A 14,441-nucleotide genomic window follows, 5' to 3' on the forward strand; every position below is an offset into this window, starting at 1 on the left:
AGAGTACTTGCTTAGGAGGTAAGCACACTGGCTGCTCTTCCAGAGGGCCAGGGTTCTGCTCCCAACATCCACATGGTGGCTCTCAACCTCCCGTAACGCTAGTCCCAGGAAATCAGACTCCCTCTTCTAGCCTCTATAGTCACTGCATGCAGGTGGTATTACATACACACATGCAGGCAAAACACCTACACACGTGAAAATAAATCCTCAAAAAAACTAAGTAGAAACTACCTGAGATGTAAATCCCCTTTAAGGGGTTGGTAACCATGCACAAATGTGCTAACCTGCTGCAATGGTCAGACTGAATTATATACAAGCCTGTGTCTCCTGTTCCTGAAATCGGCACAATTGCACAGCCCTTGACAGACCTAACGAGCAATCACAACAGACCCTGCTAACCACCATGACCTCACCCCTTCCTACTCCCATGGAAGCAACCGGGGCCATGACTGGAGTTCAGTTAGCAAATACTTTTTAGTATTTTAACCTCACCATACAGTGAATTAGAACTACCTACACAATTCCAGGGCTACAGGCAGAGTGGATTGTCACCAAGGCAACAGACCACATAGAACAGTAAAACATAGGTGACTGTGACAAGGTGGGGGCAGGGATTGAGGAAATAAGTAAAACCTGCCTTAAGACCACAGGGGAAATGCCTGTGTGTTTCTGTGAGTACCGGAAACTCTGTTATCTAGGTAAATCAAATCCTTCAATACCAATTTCATTCATGGACGATACATTTCCATTAAGATGGTGTGATTAGTGAAATGTTAAGGGTGATACTCTTTAGTTTCCAAACTGGAGGACTCTTGTGTTCCTGACACAGGCCCTGGATGACACTACCACCACTCCAAGAGTTTCCTTTCTTCCTTTCTTCCTTTTTAAAATGAACCTGTGCAATCATGAGAACTTGATTGTTTTTTTTATTTATTTTTATTTTTTCCTTTTAGATTTATTTATTACGAATACAGTGTTCTGCTTATATGTATGTCTGCAGGCCAGAGGAGGGCGCCAGATGTCATTACAGATGGTTGTAAGCCACCACGTGGTTGCTGGGAATTGAACTCAGGACCTCTGGAAGAGCAGTCAGTGCTCTTAACCTCTGAGCCATCTCTCCAGCCCCCTAAGTTTTTGAATGAACTAAATAAACCACCATGGGAGGGCACCAGCCTAAACAGGCATTCAGAACCCAGTGCCCAGGGTTTTCTTGTTCTTTTGTTGGGTAGTAAGAGCCAGCTCTGTCCTGTAGGGGAAATACGACTGACTGGGTTGTGATGTAGACCTATGATGGCTTCGCTGAGATGAAAGTTCCTCCAGAGAGCCTACCTTTGAGTGTCCAGCCGGTTGGTTTTTTGGTTTTTTTTTTTTTTTTTCATGGTAGTAACTTTTAATTGGCTAGAGTCAGTTGGGGGTTACCTTTGTCCATTTTTGGGCAGGCCTGGACAAGTCCTAGGCTTTGTCCTTGAGCTGCCATGGAGGCTGGCTGGCCTAGGACATACTTACTGACTGTGGGGGATGGCTCAGTGGTTTTTTGTTTGTTTGTTTTTTATGAGAGTGTTGTGACTCTGTGGAGAGATCTAATGTTACAAAGAAGTCTATAGCCAGGCAGTGGGGGTGTACACCTTTAATCTCGGCACTCAGGAGACAGAGACAGGAGGATGTCTGTGAGTTCAAACTTGGTCTACAAAGCAAGTTCCAGGACAGCCAGGACTACATCCTGTCTCAAAAAACCAAAATAGAAAAGAAGAAAAAGAGGAGGATGAAGAAAAGAGAAGAAGGAGAAAAAGAAGGAGGAGGAGGAAGAGAACAAACAGGAGGAGGAGGAGGAGGAAGAGGAGGAGGAGGAGGAGGAGGAGGAGGAGGAGGAGGAGGAGGAAGAGGAGGAGGAGGAGGAGGAAGAGGAGAAATGATGTAGTAGTAGTAGTAGTCTGGGTTGTCCAGGACTATTTCTGCTCCTCTGACAGGCAGTTACACCAGCCTCTAGGTTGAACACAGGGTCTCTCTGACTGCTACATGAAATCTTGTTGAGTGTAGGAGACTCAAGGAACCTCAGGTCTCTAAATCTTCAGTCTGGAATGAAGCGCCTAAATCCTCTGCGGATCCCAGCTTTAGTTTGTTGCCTACCTGATAGTGCCTGCCCTTTACCCACCCCTCCATCACCCACCCCTACCCCCCCACCCCCGTCCCTGGACCCTGTGGGAGGCCATTTTCCTAGTGGCTTTACCCAGCAGGTCAGAATAGAGTGGATGATTGGACCACGGGCCTGAGTGTAGGTGTTTTGTAACTAGCAAGGGGGAGGTCTTTTGCTCCACCCCTTGGCATTGTTATAAATAGACCTTTGGAATAAAGTCCTGAGCCCGGTTGGATAAAGACCCAGGCCCACCCGAGTCTATCCTGTGTTTCTCTGTTTTCTCTCCCCTCTATTTCTAACTAAGCCTCTTATTCCTCATTCCTCAAGAGTCCCTGAGGTAAATAAGTGTGGGGGCTGGTCCCCCAGAAACCTCTACTGTTCCCCCACACTTCACCTCTCAAGAGGTAGGATTGGAGGACTGTAACATCAAACTCCACTCTCTGCTTCCTTCTTGGGACTGGAACATGTTGTGGGACATTCAATCACACTGTGAACCCCAAGTTTTCATTTGCATTAATTAAATAAAATGAACCTTGGGTCAGGAGGCCGAGTTAGCAACTAGATGACAGAAAGTAATCATAGACAGTCAGAGGGCGTCTGGAGGACGGATAGATAGAGAAATGAACAGGAAGTTTGCAGGGAGGGACTTGAGTGGCATTTTTGTTTTGTGTTCTTTTGGATTTTGACATAATGGAAGGAAGCTCCCTTCCAGAGATACCCAGCAAAGAGGGAATGTCAGCTACTTGCTCCTCAGCTTCTCTGAGATAGCAGGTTTTCACCCCAGCCTCTGACTCCCGAGTCTTATTGACAAGTAGAACAACAGAGATCTAATTAAGAGCTACATTTGGTGGCAGTGACATAGGCCAGGGCTTTGGAAACAGCCGGGCCACTGCCAGAAAACCAGGCCAGTAACTGCAGAGCTGCAATTCCTGTCTGAGACAGTGGTACATTAAAGTGTAGCCTCTGTCCCGACGGAAAACAGCAGGAAAGGTTTCACGCAATCCCCTTAGAGGGAAACACACCTCCCAGAGGTCATGCTGTGGAATGTGTGCTCCCGGGATCTTTGATGTTGGCTCAAAAATTATACCACCTTTTCATTCGGGTATTCTTAACGTTTTAGAACACTGACAAACTCCGAGGTTATCTCTGTGGAAGAAACATCTCTTTCTCTCCTGGGGGCTTGACCTTGGCCCCTAACCTTCTCTTAGAGCAGTCCCAGGTGTTAGCCCTAATACTATGCCACTAACTGCTACATCTGCCTTCTTCCCCCTGCACCAGGCCAGCAGCCTCCCAAATCCTCTCTGATCAGTACCTACACATTACCACATACCTACGCTCTAGTCACCCAACAGATGGTTACCACCACATACAATACACCAAGCACAGAGCAAGGGCAGGCACACTAAGATAAACCCTGGTGAGATTCGTCACTGAGTTCAGAGCACAACGGGGCAGGGTGTCATTGGGAATAGCGATGGATCCTTACTTTCTATAAATACCTGGGATAGAAAGAAGGAGGGTCTGGAGTCCTAGGTGCATGCCCTTAATCCCAGCTCTCAGGAGGCAGAGGCAGGTGAATCCTTGAGTTTGAGGCCACCTTGGTCTACAGAGCAAGTTCCAGGGCAGCCAGGGATACACAGAGAAATCCTGTGGAGGGAGGAAAAAAAAAACTGGTGGGAGAAAGGGGGAAATTATGGGGACTTGGAAAGGGCATGGAGGTTTCTTCCCGGAGTCCAGTTAAAGGTGTTTTTTTTTTTGTTTGTTTGTTTTGTTTTGTTTTGTTTTGTTGCCAGTTTAGAGTCAGTAATTCAAGCATAATCAACAGCAACCCTTGCCTACATGAGACTCTATTCCTACATACAGGTATCACAAATAAGAACATTAAAGTAGCCATGAACCTTCCCCTTTCCCAGAAGGAAAGAACACGTACATTTCACAAGAAAAATCGTACAGTGACAGGCATATCTTAGCCCTTGGGCAACCTTTGTGACCGTTGTTTTCATCTTTTAGATGGTCATCCTATCCAAGCCACCCCACAACCGCTCTGAAAGGAGATGTGCGGTGATCTTGACAAATTTCTTAAACAACATACTTTCAGGAGACAAAAATCACATACACTGCTACTGCTAAGACATGCAGGAAACTATCTTGAGAGACCCACATCACACTTGGGTGTGCGATAACCTTTTCCTGCACGCCTATTAACTCCTGGGCTTAAATCTGTTTAAAATCTTATTCTTCAACCCTGCTCCACTCTACTGTTCCAGATATTCTGATATTCAGTGAGGCCAGGAACGTTTTTATAAGATTCATTTTATGTGTATGGATGTTTTTGCTGCATGTGTACCTCGTGTGAGCCTGTTGTCCACAGATGCGGGAGATGATGTTGAATCCCCTTGGTGGAGCCACGCCCCTCGTCGGGGGGCGGGACATGCAAATCAGATGCGGCCGGCGCGCGCGGGAATGCCGGGAGCGCGGGGGTCGTGGAGTTCGGGGCTGACGCTGTGGGAGGTGAGAGGGCGAGGGAGGGGCCGAGGACGCGGACGCGGACGGGACGCGGGAGGAGGCGCGGGGAAGAGCCGGGAGCGAGGGTTGCGCGCGGTGACCACGAGGTCCTTGTGGGTGGAGGGCGCGGAGCCGGGCTGCGCGCTGGCGGTTGGGTATCGCTTCTCGGCCTTTTGGCTAAGATCAAGTGTAGTATCTGTTCTTATCAGTTTAATATCTGATACGTCCTCTATCCGAGGACACCATATTAAATGGATTTTTGGATTTGGGAGTTGGTCTAGGAGCTTGCTCCGTCCACTCCACGCATCGACCTGGTATTGCAGTGTCTCCGGGAACGGTGCACCCCTCGGGGGACAAGCTCGGTTAAAGAAAAGAGTTTCTTTGTTACTTGACATTTAGTGTGTTACTGGTATGTCATCATACTTCTGAGTGTAATTTTTTTTTTTTTGCGACTCTTGTAGTTTAGGTCTGGTAGTTTAGGTCTTGACAGGGGAAAATCTAGTGTACTCCTCCATTCCCACATTGACTTTTTATACCATGTTAGCAGAGGTTTTCCATTTACTGTCCTACCTTTGTCTTTCTAGCTTCCTTCAGAAATTTCCATGTGTAGCTTTGAAACATCAAGAGCCACATCCATGCTACTAAAAGAACCTCTTCATTAACGAAAAAGATCCTAAGGATTATCTGTGTAGTGTTAGTTGGTTGTGCCTGAGGTTAATAGGTTTGAGGGAAGAAACCAAGGTCATTTACAATGTCGTTTATTTTAATGGTACTTGATTTTTGTGTGTGCCTCTTACTTTGATATACGTGTGGAAACAGAGCTAAGGACTAGGACACATACTTTTCATAGTAGGGTGTCATTCCTAGCACTCACGTTGAAATTGCAATGGGTATTATAAGTTGTGACAAGTACAAGTGCATTCCTGAAGAACCCCATTGACAAGCATGCTGTACAGAGAATAGGTAAGCCATGGTTGTTTTGTTTGTGTCTTTTATTTCCAGGCTCTTCATGTTCCCAAACAAGAATTTCCCTCTCTCCAATGCAAAGCCCAGAAAGCCTGGATGTGATATACAGCACTGGTTTCTGGTTGATTCCTATCAAAAACAAAAACAAACAAACAAACCAACAAAATAATGTGATCGTGCACATCTGCAATTCCTCTGCTCTCCTCCAGGGATGAGTTCATTGGTGGCACTCTCATGAGTCTTGTAGCCTGTCCTGCATGTCTTTTCTGTGAACTCAGAGAACAGCTCCTCCTCCCCAGCAATCCAACCAAAAGGTCTGGGCCTGACCCTTGTTGGCCAACAACAGACCTGATGGACTGTGCAGATGGAAGGAACTAGGCTTCAGAACACATGCCAGTCTCATGCACATCCCCTCAAGTGAAGAGGAACTGGGAGTCAGGAAGAATGGAGACATTGAACTAAGAGCAGGAGAGGGATGGTTTCCTAAGGAAAATCAGCTATAAGAACAGAGACATGGCCCTGGGAAGGCAAAAGGCAGCCCAGATCTTCTATGCTCTTTCTCCTGTCACAGGGAAATGGACTCCCACAGCTCCTTGTGCACTACTAGTGACTGTGCTTGTGTGTGTGTGTGTGTCTGTGTCTGTGTGTGTGTGTGTGTGTGCCCATGGAGATGCTACCATCTGACAGAAAGATCTAACCCCACAAGGAACTGCCACTCTGTGATCCTACTGGGCCCTGTAGGAATTCTACCAGATATGCATTGAACAGTGTTGTTTAAACAAAAATTATAGAAAGCCTACAATCGCATGGAAACTGAATAGTGCCCACCTGAAACACCAATGGGTCAAGGAAAAAATAAAGAAAGAAATTAAAGATTTCCTAGAATTCAATGAAAATGAAAGTACAACATACCAAAACTTATGGGACACTGTGAAAAGCAGTGCTGAGAGGAAAATTCATAGCTCTAAATGCACACATAAAGAAGATGGAGAAACTCATACCAATGACTTAACAGCACACCTGAAAGCTCTAGAATAAAAGGAAACAAACTCACCCAGGAGAAATTGATGCCAGGAAGTAATCAAATTGAGAGCTGAAATCAACGAAATAGAATTAACCAAAAGGCCAAGAGAGAGCACCCAAATTAACAAAATCAGAAATGAAAAGGGAGACATAACAACAGACAAGGAGGAATTCCAGAGAATCCTCAGGTCATACTTCAAAAACCTATACTCCACAAAATTGCAAAATCTGGAAGAAATGGACAATTTTCTGGATAGATACCACACACCAAAATTAAACCAAGACCAGATAAACTATTTAAATAGACATATAACCCCTAAAGAAATAGAAACAGTCATGAAAAGTCTCCCCCCCGCCAAAAAAAAAGCCCAGGATCGTTGATTTGGCAAACCGAATCCAAGAACACATCAAAAAAAAAAAAATTATTCACCATGACCAAGTAGGTTTCATCCCATGGATGCAAGGATGGTTCAACTTATGAAAATCTGTCAATGTAATACACCATATAAACAATCTGAAAGAAAAAAACCACATGACCATCTCATTAGATGCTGAAAAAAGCCTTTGACAAAATCCAACACCCCTTCATGAGAAAGGTCTTAGAGAGATCAGGAATACAAGGAACATTCCTAAACATATTAAAGGCAATTTACAGCAAGCCAACAGCCACCATGAAATTAAACGGAGAGAAACTCAGGGCGATTCCACTAAGATCAGGAACAACACAAGGCTGTCCACTCTCCCCATATTTATTCAATACAGTACTTGAAGTTTTAGCTAGAGCAATAAGACAACAAAAGGAGATCAAAGGGATACAAATCGGAAAGGAAGAAATCAAACTTTCACTGTTTGCAGATGATATGGTAGTATACATAAGTGACCCCAAAAATTCTACCAGGGAACTCCTACAGCTGATAAACTCCTTCAGTAAAGTGGCAGGATACAAGATCAACTCAAAAAAATCAGTAGCCCTCCTATACACAAATGATAAAAGGGCTGAGAAAGAAGTCAGAGAAACATCACCCTTTATAATATCCACAAATGATATAAAATACCTTGGGGTAACACTAACTAAACAAGTGAAGGACCTTTTTGATAAGAACTTTAAATCTCTAAAGAAAGAAATTGAAGAAGATATCATGGAAGGATCTCCCATGCTCATGAACAGGTAGGATTAACATAGTAAAAATGGCAATCTTACCAAAAGCAATCTACAGAGTCAATGCAATCCCCATCAAAATCCCAACACAATTCTTCACAGACTTGGAAAGAAAAATACTCAACTTCATATGGAAAAACAAAAGACCCAGGATAGCTAAAAGAATCCTGTATGATAAAGCAACCTCCGGAAGCATCACCATCCCTGACCTCAAGCTCTACTCTAGAACTATAGTAATAAAAACAGCTTGGTGCTGGTCTAAAAACCGACATACGGACCAATGGAATCCAACTGAAGACCCTGACATCAATCCACACACATAGGAACATCTGATTTTTGACAAAGAAGCCAAAACTATACAATGGAAAAAAAGAAAGTATCTTCAACAAACGGTGCTGGCATAACTGGATGTCAATATGTAAAAGATTACAAATAGATCCATATCTGTCACCATGCACAAAACTCAAGTCCAAGTGCATCAAAGACCTCAACATAAATCCAGTCACACTGAATTTCCACAACACTGTGGACACACTTAACAGAAAATCAATCGCTGGGACCCCAGCCCCTCTACTCCGCTCACGGGACTCAGAGCCAGCCCCTCAACAGAAGATCTTGGTCCGTCAGCCGACCGCCAACTAGGAAAAGTAGGTCCGTCCTTCGGCCAGCGTCCTCAGGTGCATCTTGGATGCGAGCCGGCCCGTGCAGCACCGGGAGGCTGTGGGGAGGAGGGGCCCCAGGGAGCTCACTTTCAGGTCGCCACGCCCCTCGTCAGGGGGCGGGGCATGCAAATCAGACGCGGCCGGCGCGCGCGGGAATGCCGGGAGCGCGGGGGTCGTGGAGTTTGTGGCTGACGCTGTGGGAGGTGAGAGGGCGAGGGAGGGGCCGAGGACGCGGACGCGGACGGGACGCGGGAGGAGGCGCGGGGAAGAGCCGGGAGCGAGGGTTGCGCGCGGTGACCACGAGGTCCTTGTGGGTGGAGGGCGCGGAGCCGGGCTGCGCGCTGGCAGTTGGGTATCGCTTCTCGGCCTTTTGGCTAAGATCAAGTGTAGTATCTGTTCTTATCAGTTTAATATCTGATACGTCCTCTGCTCGAGGACACCATATTAAATGGATTTTTGGATTTGGGAGTTGGTCTAGGAGCTTGCTCCGTCCACTCCATGCATCGACCTGGTATTGCAGTGTCTCCGGGAACGGTGCACCCCTCGGGGGACAAGCTCGGTTCAATAAAAGAGTTTCTTTGTTACTTTACATTTAGTGTGTTTTTGCCAAATCCATGCTACTTAAAGGAGCCGCTTCACGAGGACCAAGGAGATTAAGGATTATTTGTGTAGTGTTAGTTGATTGTACCTGAGATTAATAGGTTTGAGGGAGGAAACCAAGGTCATTTACTACTGACGTTTTTTAATGGTACTTGCTTCTTGTGTGTGCCTGTTTCTTTTGAGGCAAGGTGAAGTCAAGGGAACTTGACTAAGGAAGCAGGGCTAAGGAGTAGAGTAGGACACATATTTTCCATAGTGGGGTGTCATTCCTAGCACTCAGGTTGAAATGGATATTATAAACTGTGACCGGGGAAGTGCATTCTTGAAGAACCCCTTGACAAGCATGCTGTACAGAGACTAGGCAAGAAGGAAGCCATGGTTGTTCTGTTCATGTATTTTATTTCCAGGTTCCTCATGCTCCCAAACAAGTATTTCCCTCCCTCAAATGCAAAGCCCAGATTGCCTGTATGTGCTGTATGGCACTGGTTTCTCGTTGATTCGTATCAAAAAAAAGAAAAGAAAAGAAAAAAGAAAAAAAGCTTGTGTGTGTGTGTGTGTGTGTGTGTGTGTGTGTGTGTGTGTCCGAGGAGATACTGCCATCTGACAGAAAGAACAGACCCCACAAGGAACTGCATCTCTGTGCCCCAAATCTGTTAGAACTCTACAAGATATGCATTGAATAATCATGCTTTTAAAGTATGCATACTTTATCAGATCTTTACACAGACAACTGTGACCTCCAGAAGTATTCCATTTACCAAATGTTTAGTACCACATTGATAAACCAGCCTGCCTCTGTCTTAGGCTTGAAAGCCATCTAAAGACAAACTAGATTCCTTCCTGTTCATGATAAAAGTGTGTTTCTCAAAGATTAGGTAATGACCCACAAGCAAGGAGGTAGTACCCAGGATAGGATCTAGGGAAAATGTCTAAGAAAACATAGGGTCCGTGGGAGTCAGGACTGGCCTCTTCCTAAGACACCAGAGAAGTCACTTAGGCTGTTGCAAACACAAGTGACATCATTCTTAAGGCTGGTACTCTAGAGCTCTAGCATGGTAAACATGGCTCTGGCAGGCCTTGCCCTTCCCAGTTCCCTCTGTCTTGCTAAAGACCGTTAGATTCCATTCTAAAGCTAACTCTCACGGTCTGTTCCCTTATTTGGCCACTTCCTTCTCCTGAGGCTGACTACCAAGGTCCAGCTATCAAAGTATTGAAGTCCAGCAGTCAAAAGCCCCCTCTGGATCACCTAATGAACATGGCCGTTAAAATTAAAGACCTCATCCTAACCCGAGGTTTCCCATTTTACCCTTATAAACCGCCACAGAGGCAGTCCTTTATCCTCCGAGACAAACGCCCCTTCCCTTCCCCCTCTTCCTCGTTCCCTTCCCCTTCTTCTGAGTCCTTTAATCTGTCATTGTCTCTCACTTCCTGCCCTCTGTCCCTCTGGGGAAAATATGTGTGCTGAGAACTTGGTCTTGGGGTGTCTTGGGGTGTTTTTTTTCAGCCTATTAAGGGCTCTGCTAATAGAGTAGGGAGTCCACTCTTCCCTACCATGTGCCAAATATCATTGATCTTTGCTTCATTATTGCATTTGATCCTATTAAGCATTAGTATTTTTATTTATTTATTTAATGTGCATTGGTGTGAAGGTGTCAGATCTCCTGGAACAGGAGTTACAGACAGTTGTGAGCTGCCATGTGGGTGCTGGGAATTGAACTCTGGTCCTCTGGAAGGGCAGCCAGTGCTCTTAACCGCTGAGCCATCTCTTCAGTCCCCAGCATCAGTATTTTTAGCCAGAAAACGATTGTAAAGTTCAAAGACATCACACATTTTATTAAGGAATTTCAATAAATACAACTCTTATTTTTCAACATTTATTACGGTTTTTACCTATATAAATAAGTTTGCCTTGACAACATTGTGGAAACAAGAGAAAATCGCTGGGATTCCAGTCTCCCTACTTCGCTCATGGGACTCAGAGCTAGTCACTCAACAGGGCAAACCGTCGCCCTTCAGCCACCCTCCTGCCTCCGTAGCTCTCAGGTGCATCTGGCCATGCACCTGCCCGTTTTGGAAACTTCTGTTTTCGGTGGATGCGAGCCTGCCTGTGGGTCATACGGAAACCGTGGGGAGGAGGCCCGGTGCAGCCACGCCCCTCGTGAGGGGGCGGGACATGCAAATCAGACGCGGCGGGCGCGCGCGGGAATGCCGGGAGCGCGGGGGTCGTGGCGTTTGGGGCTGACGCTGTGGGAGGTGAGAGGGCGAGGGAGGGGCCGAGGACGCGGACGCGGACGGGACGCGGGAGGAGGCGCGGGGAAGAGCCGGGAGCGAGGGTTGCGAGCGGTGACCACGAGGTCCTTGTGGGTGGAGGGCGCGGAGCCGGGCTGCGCGCGGGTGGTCGGGTATCGCTTCTCGGCCTTTTGGCTAAGATCAAGTGTAGTATCTGTTCTTATCAGTTTAATATCTGATACGTCCTCTACCCGAGGACAGCATATTAAATGGATTTTTGTATTTGGGAGTTGGTGTAGGAGCTTGCTCCGTCCACTCCACGCATCGACCTGGTATTGCAGTGTCTCCGGGAACGGTGCACACCCTAAGAGTTTTGTTAAATGTAAGAATCACTTCATATTCCGTTTTCTCCTTGTGAGTGGTTTCCATATTTTATTTCCTCTTTTGGTGACAGTACTGAGCCCCGTAACTGTAATCCTGGGTTGTCTGCATGTTTCTTGGCACATCATCTGTGTAGGTGTTTACAGTACTGGTCTTCCCGATGGTGTTCAGCACTCCTGATGTCACGATTGTTCTCACACTGTAGCCAGCCTGGCCTCAGTCTCTTAACTCTAAGGTGTTTCCTCTATGGTCCTGTACAAACACAATAGGCTTGTCAAGTAGATATTGCCTCCTTTTTCTAGGAAGTGCGTTTCTGTATTTTTGCTGTGCCTTCACAACAGACTGCACTGTTGCAACTTTACTGCCAGAACAAACGCCTTTCCAAAGAGAAGGCAATCAGTGTAAGACACATCTATCAAAGCCAGCTCTCCAACAATACCAAGGATTCTATACTCCCCAATATCCTCATATCTGACAAAACTGTGCATAAACCTGGGTCTACATGTCACCCTCTACCTTTTCATGAATATTAAGCAGGTGATGGCTGCAAGGTGACACAAAATTAGAAATTGTAGGAAGCATGCATCCAAACAAACAAAAAAACTCTTAGCAGGGCATCGTGGCACGCCTTTAATCCCAGCACTCGGGAGGCAGAGCCAGGTGAATCTCTATGAGTTCGAGGCCAGCCTGGGCTACAGAGTGAGTTCCAGGAAAGGCGCAAAGCTACACAGAGAAACAGAGAAACCCTGTCTCAAAAAAACAAAACAAAACAAACAAACAAACAAAAAACCTCTTAAATGGGGGGGGGGGGAGCGTGACTCCATTTCTGTATTCTGGAAAGGAGAGGCTAGATCAGCAGCTCAGTGTAATCCGCAGTTGGATAGCAAGTTCAAGACAGCCTCAGACTACCTGAATTCCCCTCAGGAAAAGCCTAGCCTGGAAATCAGGGCGTTCATTTTTTTGTATGTGTTGTGAGAAACCCCAAAGCCTTGATGGAACTCTAAGCACATTTGTGCCAATAGAATTTCTGTTGTGATAATGATGATGACTGATTGGTTGATTGATTGTTGTTGGTGATGTTTTAAGGCAGAATGTAATGTAGCTCAGGCTGCGCCTAAATACACGGTCCTTCCAATTACTGAGATTGTGGGATTTATTTATTTATTTATTAATGGTCTTTCGAGATAGGGTTCAATGTGTAACAGCCCTGGCTGTCCTGGAACTCACTTTGTAGACCATGCCAGCCTTGCACTCACAGAGATTGGCCTGCCTCTGCCTCCCAAATGCGGAGATTAAAGGTGTGTGCCACCACGGCCTGCCTCTTTTTTATTTTTTAATGTCCTATTTATTGTGCTTTGGTGTTTTGTCCGAATGTATGCCTGTGTGAAGGTGTCAGATTTCCTGGAACCAGGGTTACAGATAGTTGTGAGCTGCCATGTGGGTGCTTGGAATTGAACCTGGGTCCTCTGCAAGAGCTCTTAACCTCTGCGCCATCTCTCCAGCTCCACCTTGCTTTTATATGCTGCCCAAGATCACCTGCACAGGAGTGACACCTGCCACAATGGGCTGGATCCCCCCACATCGATCATTACTCAAGAAAATGCCCTCACAGACATGCCCACAGGCCAGTCTCATGGAGGTAATTCCACAGTTGAGATTGCCTTTTCCCAGATATTTCTAGATTTATGTCAAGTTGAGAAAAACTAACCAGTACACCTCTCTTAGCTACCAGGTACCAGATGTCATTGATCCTTAGATTACTATTGAGTTTGATATTTGATATATGAGCTTGAAGTTGGAAAAGTACATAGGCGTTATGCATATATTTCCTAGATTACAAAGAATTTCAATGAAGGATGACAATATGATCAGCAAGTGAAGTCACCTACCAGGAAGCCTGACAAAGACCTGAGTTTGATCTCTGGTGCCCACGTGGCAGAAGAGAAATTCCCTAAATTTACCCTCCATCCTCCACAAACACCACTATGGCATGCAGACCCCCTCCACACACACACCCCCCACAATAAAAATGCAATGGAATAAAAATCAATACAATTAAGGCCAGGTGGTGGTGGCGCATGGTGGCGCACGCCTTTAATCCCAGCACTTGGGAGGCAGAGGCCGGCGGATCTTTGTGAGTTCGAGGCTAGCCTGCTCTAGAGATCCAGGAAAGGCGCAAAGCTGCACAGAGAAACCCTGTCTCAAAAAAACCTAAAAAAAAAAAAAAAAAAAAAAAAAAAAAAAAAAAAAAAAAAAAAATCAATACAATTAAATGCTCTGCCTGCATGTATGACTGCAGGCCAGAAGAGGGCACCAGATCTCATTACAGATGGTTGTGAGCCACCATGTGGTTGCTGGAATTGAACTCATGACCTCTGGAAGAGCATCCACTGCTCTTAACCTCTGAGCCATCTCTCTAGCGCCTGAAGGCACACTTCCAAGAAGGAACCTTCTCTTGTTGAAATGTGACCTTGATTTTGGTGAGTGATTTTGGCTGTGTATACAGTCCCTCTGATAAGTGGCCTAGGAAGGAGAAAAAGAAGTAATTCATATACTGTATAGTGACATTTGACCGTATGTGACAATACTGCTACAAGGTGGCATCCCCTAGTGATGTTGCACCCATCTTAGTTTGTGTAAATACATTGTGGCATCAACCCCCAAAATCGACTCATGGAACATGGCTCAAAACCTCTCCTAAAGCCAGGTGATGGTGGCGCATGCCTTTAATCCCAGCACTCAAGAGGCAGAAGCAGGCGGATCTCTGTGAATTCCAGGCCAG

At 45.9% G+C, this 14,441-nt stretch overlaps 1 long non-coding RNA gene and 3 other non-coding genes across 17 annotated transcripts in view; all 4 read left to right on the top strand.

Moving 5' to 3' along the window:
* The first annotated feature begins 4,229 nt into the window (after positions 1 to 4,229).
* The window catches only part of LOC128117654 (uncharacterized), a 55,093-nt gene continuing 44,881 nt past the window's right edge, over positions 4,230 to 14,441 (top strand). For 2 of the 14 annotated variants that reach the window (XR_008220865.1, XR_008220867.1), the window contains exons 1-2: positions 4,230 to 4,645; positions 5,642 to 8,652. This is a non-coding gene — a long non-coding RNA (uncharacterized LOC128117654). The other 12 variants (XR_008220866.1, XR_008220869.1, XR_008220877.1 and 9 more) reach the window with 11 other exon arrangements.
* On the top strand, positions 4,797 to 4,987 carry LOC128118050 (U2 spliceosomal RNA). The gene has a single exon (XR_008220977.1). It is a non-coding gene; the product is annotated as a U2 spliceosomal RNA (small nuclear RNA).
* Positions 8,804 to 8,994, top strand: LOC128118051 (U2 spliceosomal RNA). The gene has a single exon (XR_008220978.1). It is a non-coding gene; the product is annotated as a U2 spliceosomal RNA (small nuclear RNA).
* On the top strand, positions 11,454 to 11,644 carry LOC128118052 (U2 spliceosomal RNA). The gene has a single exon (XR_008220979.1). It is a non-coding gene; the product is annotated as a U2 spliceosomal RNA (small nuclear RNA).

This window comes from Peromyscus californicus, unplaced genomic scaffold, assembly GCF_007827085.1.
Source record: "Peromyscus californicus insignis strain IS unplaced genomic scaffold, ASM782708v3 Scaffold_21__1_contigs__length_65335640, whole genome shotgun sequence".
In the NCBI taxonomy this organism is placed as follows: Eukaryota; Metazoa; Chordata; class Mammalia; order Rodentia; family Cricetidae; genus Peromyscus; species Peromyscus californicus.